Source organism: Chiloscyllium plagiosum, chromosome 7 (genome assembly GCF_004010195.1).
Source record: "Chiloscyllium plagiosum isolate BGI_BamShark_2017 chromosome 7, ASM401019v2, whole genome shotgun sequence".
Classification (NCBI taxonomy): domain Eukaryota; kingdom Metazoa; phylum Chordata; class Chondrichthyes; order Orectolobiformes; family Hemiscylliidae; genus Chiloscyllium; species Chiloscyllium plagiosum.
The window spans coordinates 59,179,156-59,190,987 of record NC_057716.1 but is presented as its reverse complement, the minus strand read 5'-3'; positions in this window follow the sequence as shown (position 1 = coordinate 59,190,987).

Genomic DNA, 11,832 nt, shown 5'->3' with positions numbered 1-11,832 from the left:
GAATACATATGCTATTTTGAGCCTCATTAATAGGGGTACTGAGTACAAGAGCAAGGAGAATATTTGAATTTGTATAAAATACTTGTTTGTCCTTGGCTGGAGTATTATGTACAGTTTGGCTGTCACATTATAAGAAAGGTGTGAACATATTGGAGAGAGAGCAGAAGTGGTTGACAAGAACTTCAGTTATGAGGATAGACTGGAGATGTTGGAACTGGTCTCCTTGGAGAAAAGCAAAAAAGGAAATCTGATAAGGTTTTCAAAATCATGAGTGGGCTGGATAGGTTAGGGAAAACCTCTTCCAGAATGTACAAAAAGCATCGATTTGGAGATCTGCAAAAAATGCACATGTGAAGTAAAGAAACAATTTGCACACAGTGAGTAGCTAGGTTAAGGAATGTGCTGCCTGGAAGTGTGGTGGGGACAAGTTGAAACATTTGATAATTATTTCAATAAAAATAAATGTGCAAGGCTATGGGGAGATATGAAGTATCACTAAGTAATGAAGCTCATTTAACAATGAGTGAATGGCTTCTTCTGTGCTGTAACACATCTGTGATTCTGTGATGATATGGAGGTGCCGGTGTTGGACTGGAGTGGACAAAGTTAAAAATCACACAACACTAGATTATAGTCCTGATGAAGGAGGAGTACTCCAAAAGCTAGTACTTCCAAATAAACCTGTTGGACTATAAGCTGGTGTTGTGCAATTTTTAAATGAGATTCTGTGAGCCAGTGGGTTATCAAGTCTCTTTAAACTTCACAAAGGATTACAATTCAACTCGTGGACTGCCTGAATGGCTGCTCCTGTTCTGCTTGATCATCCTCCTTATCTAAGTATGTGTTCCCCTAGACGCTGAAGACTGTACTCCAACACATATTCATGGGCACAACTTCAGCTTTTCAGAGCCTGTATCACCAAGTTAAAACATGCTCATGAGTTTTACCTAAACTCTAATCTTGTTCAGTTGCACCAAGCAAATACAGCTCCCCAATCTCCCAGCTGCAATATTATTGTTCAGAGTTTCTTTCTGAGCACCTCATGGCTTCCACCAACAAAGTGCCAACAACTTTCCCAATTTCACAGCTCCAAGTCCTGACTCCAACTCTTAGTTACTTATTAATTCCTATAGCATGTTCCTGAGTTTGTTCTAACAGCACAGAGCCATCCATCTGCTCTTGACTGCTTAAACCTGGACAGCTAAAAATCAGTGCTCCTAACATGGGAGTCTGCCCTGTCTCTTGTCTATTTTTTCAATGACCTGTGACCTCAGAACTGCTTTGCAATGACCCCAAGTTGTCCTGAGTGATCTATCAAAGACATTGCAATATGCTCCATTCCTGTCACAGTGCAGAGTTTAAATTTAATACTGAGAAACTCTGGAACATTCTGTACCTCTGAATGTTACAATGTTGTCATTTTCCCAGAATGCTGGCTTTCAGAACAAAGAATACAAGAAGAAGGGTTCATCACAATCACTTTAAGAAGGCGCAGACAGTCAGCAGCATTCATGGAAGCAGCAGCAGGACAAAAGCACCACTTCAGAGCTGGTAAGGGGCACAGGACAAAAGTGTGTGGGCTAGGAAGAGAGTAAAAACTAGTCACAATGGGAAGTGAGAGAGTCCTTCCAGGAGAAGGGTCTGTTGAAGCATTTTGAAGCTCAATGAGTAAAATTAGAAATCCCTTTAGGCAAAAAGGAAAAGATGACGGTGCAAAGCACCAGCTGGGAAAGATAGAAATCAAAAGGAGTACTTACCCATCAAAACAAATGTTACCAATATCATCAGCTCTGTCCATGAGGTCTGGCTACAGCAGACAGAGCAAGGAACAGACATTAATTTGTACTGAGGACATGGTATCAGAAAGGTCACAGAGCACATTTAACACATTAAAAGGGCAATATAAAAGAGATTGAATTCATAGTATATTGGAAGAAAATGGTTAGAAGAATTTTAAGAATATAATGATACCAGAACATTCATCATTTATATCATAAATTAAACCAGAAGATATATTAAGCCCGCAGCCACAGAACTTTATTTTAAAAAGTGTACAAAGGATCATATATTGTGCTTTAGATTGTGAATGGTGGGGAAACATCCAATTTGCCTCTGAAGAGACAAGAAACCTCCATCTTGGTTGCAGAGGGCAGTTAAACAACATTTTGATTGGGGGAAGAAAGCAGGAAAACCACCAGTAACCAGGGCAGAGGTATGGAATTGACAAAAATAAGTTGATATTTAAAGCAGTGACATGCTACAATGTTGTCACAATATAGAACTGAAAACTTTATGACATAGGATCAATATATCAGAAAGTTCAAAAGACTTGCAGACAAAGAAAATGCTGCAACATTACTATTATGCAGCATTTAAAAGTTTGACGAGTGTTTAAGACAAGAGAAATAAAACAGCAATGATTTGATGTCAGATTACAGTCTTGAAAGCCATCTGCATTCATCAATTGCAGAATCATTCAATTTTTTTAGGTAAACAGGACAAAGCTAAACACTGCATAATTTGAAACAGTTTTAAAGAAATAGGAATAAATAATCACATTAAGAAGAAATGCAGCAGAAATAGTATCGTATTGAAGGCTGCATAACTCTGCGTAAATAATTAGTACTAATCAATGAAACTGTATTTTTAAACAATATTTCATAGGAATGAAATTTGTAACTTATAAAGGGATCAAAGATTACAAAGAGACATGTGATTGAGAAGCATATCCGTCATGATTGAGTAGCAGAGCAGAGCCAATGACCCGAATGGCCTAATTCTGCTCCTTTATTTTATGGTCTTATAATGTCAGAGAGAAAAGATCTATATGGATTTCAGTAAGGCATTCAACAAGGTTCCTCTGGTAGACTGGTTAGCAAGGTTAGATCAAACGGATACAGGGAGAACTAGCCGTGTGGATACAGAACTGGCTGAAAGGTAGAAGACAGAGAGTGGTGGTGGAGGGTTCACCTTTCAGAATACTGGCCTGTGACCAGTGGTATGCCAAAAGAATCAGTGCTGGGTCCACTGCTTTTTGTCATTTCTATAAATGATTTAGATGTGAATGTAGGACATATAATTCGTAAGTTTGCAGATGACACCAAAATTGGAAGTGTAGTGGACAGTGAAGAAAGTTACCTCAGTGTATAACGGGATCTCGATCAGATGGGCCAAAGGGCCGAGGAGTAGCAGATGGTGTTTAATTTAGATAAATGTAAGGTACTGCAGTTGGAAAGGCAAATCAGGGCAGGACTTGTACACTTAATGGGAAGGTCCTGGGGAGTGTTGCTGAACAAAGAGACCTTCGAGTGCAGGTTCATTGTTCCTTGAAAGTGGAATCTCAGGTAGACAGGATACTAAAGAAGGCGCCTGGTATGCTTTCCTTTATTGGTTAGAGCATTGAGTATAGGAGTTGGGAGGTAATTTTATGGCCATACAGGACATTGGTTAGGCCACTTTTGGAATATTTTGTGCTATTCTGGTCTCCCTCCTATTGGAAGGATGTTGTGAAAGGATTCAGAAAAGATTTACAAGGATGTTGCCAGGGTTGGAGGGTTTGAGCTATAGGGAGAGGCTGAATATGCTGGGGCTGTTTTCCCTGGAGTGTTGGAGGCTGAGGGGTCACCTTATAGAGGTTTAAAAAATCATGAGGGGCATGGATAGGGTAAATAGACAGGGTCTTAGCCCTGGGGCAGGGAGTCCACAACTAGAGGGCATAGGTTTAGGATGAGAGGGGAAAGATTTAAAAGACACCTAAGGGGCAACATTTTCACACAAAGGGTGGTGCGTGTATGGAATGAGCTGCCAGAGGAAGTGGTGGAGGCTGGTACAATTGCAACATTTAAAAGGCATCCGGATGGGTATATGAATTGGAAGGTTGAGAAGGATATGGGCCAAATGCTGGCAAATGGGACTAGATTAATTTAAGATAGACAAGTTGAACTGAAGGGTCTGTTTCTGTGCTGTACATCTCTATGATTCCAAGACTCTTTAAGCCAAACAGCACAGGTTGGACATCTTAGAAAAAAGAGTTCTTTGTGTTTGGAATTACTTTGATTGCTAAAGATTAAATCCCTTGCTGAATAAGTAAACATAGGCGGAGGTGGGTATTGCAGATGCTGGAGATTAGAGTCAAGATTAGAGTGGTGCTGGAAATGCACAGCAGGTCAGGTCAGGCAGTATCCGAGGAGCAGGAAAATCGACATTTCAGGCAAAACCCCTTGATTAGGAATGAGGCTCATTCCTGATGAAGGGCTTTTCCCCGAAATGTCGATTTTCCTGCTTGTCGAATAAGTAAACAAGTCATTCTATTCAATATTTTGTGCACCTGATGATATTATAAATTACCAAATTAAACAAGAAAGCAATATACATTTGAAAGAGTTCTAATAGCTTTTGATAATTAATTGAATATGAGAATGACTAAAATTCTTGAAAGGGCAACATTTAACAGAAGAATGCAGCATCCAGATAATTTCACTACTAATCCCTACAAATTAGTGAAAAACTGTAATTATGGAGCTTTGAAACCAGAGTTCATAAATGACCAAATTTTTGTTGGAATTATTGATGAGTCATTATCAAATTATTACAGTTCAAGAAATACGTGATTTTAGAGTACTCTGTCCAATTTCTGTTTGAAGCAAAAACCAGAAAGACTGAGACAAAACTTATTCACTTTATAAGGTACAAACACTCTGCAAGCACATGTGACAAACCAACACAAGGGTGGGTTAAACAACAGAACTTCCAGAAGGTGTTTGATAAGTGCCATCCAACAGACTTATGAGGACAATGTATTGGACCTGATATAAAAAGGAAAGTAGCAACATGGATATAAAATTAGCTGAGTGATAGTGAACAGACAATAATGGTCAATGGATTTTGTTTGGGCTGGGGGAAGGTGTATAGTGAAGTACCACAGGGATTGGTATTGGGACCCTTGTTTTTCCTAATATATATTAATGATTTGAATTTTGATGTGCAGAGAATAATTTAAATATTTGCAAATGACATGAAACTTGGAAGAATTTTAACTATGAGGATGATGGTGATGACATCTAAAAGGACATTGATAGCAGGGTGGAGTGGAGAGCTAAGTGGCAGGTACATTTCAATGCAGGTAAGTGTGGGGTGATGCACTTTGATAGGAAGAACATTGAAAGATAATATAAAATAGGGGTACAATTCTAAAGGAGATACTGGAGCAAAGAGAGCTGGGTGTATATGTACACTGATTGTTGAACATGGCAAGACAGGAAGAGAGAGCAGTAAGTAAAACATGTGGTATCCTTGGCTTTATTAATAGATGCATAGAGTAACAGGAGGGAGGTGATGGCGAACTTTATTAAGATAGTTTTTAAGACTTTAGCTCGAGTGTTATGTACTGTTATGGGTGCCATATTTTGGGAAAGATGTGAATACATTGGAAAGATTTACATAAAAGGTTCCAGGAATGAAAAACTTTGGTCATGAGATTAGATTGAAGATATTGGAACTGTTCTTCTTGAAAAGAAGAAGGCTAAGAGGAGATTTGATAGAGGTTTTCAAATTATGAGTGCACTGGATAGAGTAGATATGGAAATGCTGTTCCTGCTCATAATAGGAACAAAGGTAAGAGGGCATAGATTTGAAGGTAATGTGAGAAAATACTTTTTCACTCAGCAAGTCGTTAGGAGATGGGATGTGGATTAGTGGTGCTGGAAGAGCACAGCAGTTCAGGCAGCATCCTCTCATTTATCTCTCCCCTCTTGCAAGGATATGGGATGTACTGCCTGGAAGTGTGGTGGAGGTAGTTTCAATTGAGGCATTCAAGAGAGCATTGAATGATTATTTGGATAGAAATTATGCGCAAGAATATGGGGAAAAAGCCGGATATCAGCATTTGGTAATAATGTCCGTTTAATGAGCTGGGAGAGGCACAATATACTGAGTGGCCTCCTGCTGCACTGTAACAATTTTCTGATTCAGCAAATGCAAAGAATCTGTGTTAGCAATGTGGTTGAAAGAAACTTCACAAGCGGCATCCAGCTATGACAAAACAATGGTACATTTTCTAATTATAGGTCACTTCCAGAAGATTTGCAGAAGTTTCAGAGCAGTATATGTGTTACACACGCAAAGAGATCAAATTTCAGTATATATGTGAAAATATACCAGAGGTATTCCTAAAGAAAGTTAGTGATTAATCAAACTTATTTTGACAGAACTTATTTGTGCCAATAAACATCTGATTAAGTTTAAGCTTCATACAAGGACAAGTGTTTGTATCCTGTCAGATTAGACACCATGGATGGAATAACAGAACTTCCAACCTGCAGAAGTGAGACTACATACTCCACGTGGGATAATTGTTAAGAGTAAAGGTATGCCTCAAGTAACAGTACATGCAAACAGTGCACAAGAGTTCAAAATGTTTATATGGTTCATAATTAACACATAATATTTGAGCCTGGGTGCATGTCTTGACCTCAACATTCTAACGATAGCAGAGGAGTTCAACTAATTCCAAGAGAATAACAAGAGAAACAAATCAAACTGCAACCAGCAGAAGATTCCATTGACTTTTTAGACTCTTGGTGGAACCCAAAAAGAAGAAACAAATTATTTACATTACCTATTTTGGCAGAAGAAAATTGTTTCATACCGTAAAAAAGAAGGAAGTTGCAGACTTATTTGACTCATGGAAATGTTTTTCATTCCTAACAACAGTGAGGAAAATTCAGGCAATAAAAATCAGCAAAGTGTGTCAGAAGGATGTTGCCTGGGTTGGAGGATTTGAGCTATAGGGAGAGGTTGTTTTCCCTGGAAATTGAGGGGTCACCTTATAGAAGTTTATAAAATCATGGGGGGCATGGATAGGGTAAATAGACAGGGGTCTTTTCCCTGGGGTGGGGGAATCCCGAAGTAGAGGGCATAGGTTTAGGGTGAGAGGGGAAAGCTATAAAAGACACCTGCGGGGCAATGTTTTCACACAGAGGGTGGTGTGTGTGTGGAAGGAGCTGCTAGAGGAAGTGGTGGAGGCTAGTACAATTGCAACCTTGTAAAGTAAATGAAATTGTAAACCTGATAAATGGGATGATGGAAATGTAGTTATATCATTGACTTTTAAATTTAACTCTGAGGAAAAGAAAAAGCTTAGGAGGAGATATTATTCTGGAACAGTTATTTTTGAAACAGCATGAAGCTGCACCCAATCTGATGGTATTGTACAATATTTCAGCAAAAATGAGGAAGTCTAATATGAGATTTCAACGGAGTCAGAAATATCATCTTTAGAATTTGATAGTCTTTGTATTTACACCTAAATAGTTAATGTAACTTGCACTTATTGCAATTGTGCAATAAACTTTATCTATATCATAAGCTTTTCTCGTTAAGGCTCAACAAAGGTTGATCTTCTACCACTGCTAATTCCCTATCCTAGCCATACCTCTGAGCCAGAGTGTTCATGTTCAAGTCCTCCCTTTCCAGAGATGGGTAATATCATATTTCAATAGGTTGATTAGAAAATACTTAAAACGCAGCAAATTCATCTTTTGGGGTTTTTGTTACAAAGGGATGGTGAACATACCTTGGAGCCGGGAGGCCCTAATTCAAACCCTTCCTGCTCAGGACATGTGGAGCAACCTCTTTAAACAGGTTGATTAGAAAATGTCTACCTTTGAGCCAAGCCTCTTGTAGCAAAGTGGTATTGCCCTGGCCTCTGGATCATTGAAATTATTCAATAAAGAATGTGAGAGATTTTTGATAGACAGGAGTCAAGGTTTAGAGGAGATAGGTAGGAAATTGGAGTTAAGACAACAACTAGGTTAGCCATTATCATATAGAATGGTAAAGCAGGGTCAAAGTACCAAAAAGCATATTCTTGGTCATAAGTCCTATGTTCCTATGTATCCAACTAGCACATACTTGCAAAACTCAGAATGTAGTATCAAATATTAAACATGATTCCATGACTGGACAAAATTTTCTAAACAATCTAATTTGTTACGAATTACACTAACAACTAATTTAAGGCAATCAATCAGGCTTGCAGTCTGGCATACTTAGGATGCTAGAAACCAAATGTATTCCCATGCAGATTTCTATCCTCTGCAAATAGAAAGACTATGCCCACACATTATGTCTGTTTCAATTGAACAAAATCTTGACACATGGCCTTTTCCTGATACATCCTCCGTGGTAATCCATCTACCAATCAGAACCCACTTGCCAACGGTTCTTGTGGCAATTCAGTAGTGTCACTACCTCTGAGCCTGGAAACCCAAATTCAAATTCCACTAGCTCCAAGGGTATATAATAACATCTCCTAATAAATTGATTAGAACATATGTACAACTATTTCAAGATAAGTGGTGGCATACTAGTAATGGCATATAACGATTGTTGATTATCATAAAACCCCATCTGGTTCACTGTTGTCATTTGAGAAAGGAAACCTGCCATCCTTTCCTGGTTTGGCTTATGTATGATTCACGATACACAGCAATACAGTTGACTCATAACTGAGAATTGGAAATGGACAATAAATGTTGGCCAAGCCAGTTTACATCCCATAAATGTAAAATACACAAATACATAACCAGCAACCTCTTGTCATGCAGTATAAATTATTATTTCCTTCAAGATTGGGTATTCTTGCGATTCTGTCATTATAATTGCAAGAAGAGCTTTGTCAGCAATGTCTCCTTTTTCAGTCTTATACAAGTTCTATACTGCCAAGCAGCTTTTCTCTAGGTGTTTTGGGACCTCTTGGGTGCAGTTTTTCTACCTTTAAGCATCAATAGTATTTAATGTCCCTAGTATTAATCTGCTAAGAATTGTCTGTATGATTACCCAGTCACAAAACTCAGGGAGACACCTTACTCAATCAGTCATTGTTTTTACCCACCCAACCCATTAGTTAATCAACAAACAGAAACTATGGTCTGACATATAGGCAAGTTAACTCAAATCTATCATTTCTGGTTAAGCAACCATATCCTTAAAACTTCTAGAAACATTTCCAGAAAATAATCACTTAACAGTTTTAAACAATTTTTAAATATATGGTAAAATTTACTGCTTCCAACTACAATTTCCAAGTATCTTCCAGCTCTGTTGGCAATGTTATCTATCAACTGTATAGGTGTTTCTGCAGCTTTTTTAATTGCAAGCTTTAAATAATACATTGTGAAATTTGCATAATTTACATTTTGCATAGTTCACTGATCCACAAGTGAAAAACACTACCATGATTACCAGTAAATGACGATAAGAAATTTTTTGCCCAAATTGTTTTGTTTGCTAATAAGAATCCATCTATTTTATTCCATTTTTAACAATTTGGTATGAGATTGAATTCCGTAAAATTATTCTATACATTTTTAGATTAATTGTGGGACATCTTTACTCGTGAGACACTCCACCCACTTCTCATCCACCAGATCAGGTTCCAGTCAGGCATTTAAGTGGTCACCTGAAAAGGGTCTTGATGAATCAGTTCTTGGCAGGCTCAAAATACACAGGGATGAAGAAAATCGGTCCCCAAGAGGTCCCAAAATATCTGGAGAAAACATCAAACAAGGAGATGATCAATGGAAATAAACTTGCCCAATAAGTGACACAGTCAGAATATCCAAACAGTTGCCTCCCCCCACAACCTCCCCCACCCAAATCACAGGCTGTTTGTTTTCTGTGCTTGCTGCTGATAGGCTCATTGTGAGAGAATCAGCTCGGAATTGGAACAGTGAGAAGGAAAGTGTGGCAGTGACCAAGGCTACTGGGCATCACAGGCTGTTTGTTTTCAGTGCTTGCTACTGATAGGCTCATTGTGAGAGAAGTTTGTTTTCAGTGCTTGCTGCTGATAGGCTCATTGTGAGAGAATCAGCTCGGAATTGGAACAGTGAGAAGGAAAGTGTGGCAGTGACCAAGGCTACTGGGCCACAGGAAATGAGGTAAAAGCAATGACTGCAGATGCTGGAAACTAGAGTCTAGATTAGAGTGGTGCTGGAAAAGCACAGCAGTTCAGGCAACATCCAAGGAGCAGTAAAATCGACGTTTCGGGCAAAAGCCCTTCATCAGGAATACCACAGGAAATGAGGCCAGTGGCCATAGGTGGGATGTGAAGCTGTAGGGATGGAAGAAATGGGGCTGTCAGTTTGTGGTTTATGGAGCAAGACTGCTAGGCTGGGGGTAGTCAAAATTCTGGGAGTGGGGTGGGAGGCAATGGGGGTGACATACAGCTATAAGTAGGGAAGAGGAGCTGCAAAGGGATGACAGGATGCAAAGGGGAGAAAGGGTTTGCAAAGGGATGATAGTGTGAAAAGAGGGGAGAGGGATTGCACAGTTGGAACTGGAAATGATGTTGCAAAGAGTTTTGAAGGGCTGCAAAAGGTGGAGAGGAGCTGTAACTGGATAGCTTCACAAATGTATGCAAATACAGGCGGTATTGATGTTACATGATTAAAACACCGCTTAGAGGAGTTAGAATGAAAAGGGAGCCCCTGAAACCAAAATGTAGTCCCTGTGAATCAAACATTAGCCCTTGAGAAAACCTCAAGAAGAGTCTTTGTAAAATAAATTACCTTTACCCTGCTTCGTGGTACAATGATGTCCTACCTGCTGGCCAATCAGAGGCCATCAGCCACTGTGAACAGCATTGCTACTTTAAAGACCCAGGCATTTAGCTCCACAGTAGTGCTGAGGACCAGAAACAGGAGGAATGCAAGTAAGAATGTGGGGGGATCACAGGGGAAAGAGTCGAGGGTAATCAGTATCAGAGGCAAGGACAGTCGGCATGGCTTTCAGTAACCACCCCTCTTCCCCTACCTATGCCCTGATTACTCTCAGGTAGGGACAGATTGTGAACCCTTCATCCAATCCTGGCATTTGGGACACATGGTTATACTAGTCAGGAAGGCTGACACTTTTCTAGCATGAGGGGAACATAGTTACTGGGCTGGTCGCAGAATGAGGCCCTTAAATGGTCATTAGTTGATCAGAAGGGCCTTAACTGGCAGCATGTTAGGAAGGGTGACTATAGGCTTGGCAAAAGTGAGGACTGAGATGCTGGAAATCAGAGTCTAGATTAGAATGGTGCTGGAAAAGCACAGCAGGTCAGGCAGCATCGGAGGAGTAGGAAAATCGAAGTTTCAGGCAAAAGCCCTTCATCCGGAATCCCTGATGACTATAGGCTCTCCTACCCAGAATTTAAGTCCTGAGGTGGTGGAAAGGAAGCAGGGATGGGAAAGCCTCAGCCTAAGTAATTGGTTAGGCTAGTGAACTATCATCACTTGATTTCCATTTACTGAATCTGAATCAGAAAATTGTCTTGTATGCACGTAAGAAATTCCTCTCCATCTAAACCTTTAACACTATGGCTGTCCCAGTCGATGTTAAAATCCCCTACCATAACCACCCTATTATTCTTACAGATAGCTGAGATCTCCTTACATGTTTGTTTCTCAATTTCTCTCTGACTATTTGGGAGTCTATAATACAATCCCAATAAGGTGATCATCCCTTTCTTATTTCTCAGCTCCACCCAAATAACTTCCATGGATGTATTTCCAGGAATATCCTCCCTCAGCACAGCTTTAATGTGATCCCTTATCAAAAATGCCACTCCCCCTCCTCTTAAGAAGGGCGGTAAAGACAAGCCAGGGAACTATAGACCGGTGAGCCTGACCTCAGTGGTGGGCAAGTTGTTGGAGGGAATCCTGAGGGACAGGATGTACGTATTTGGAAAGACAAGGACTGATTAGGGATAGTCAACATGGCTTTTTGCGTGGGAAATCATGTCTCACAAACTTGATTGAGTTTTTTGAAGAAGTAACAAAGAAGATTGAT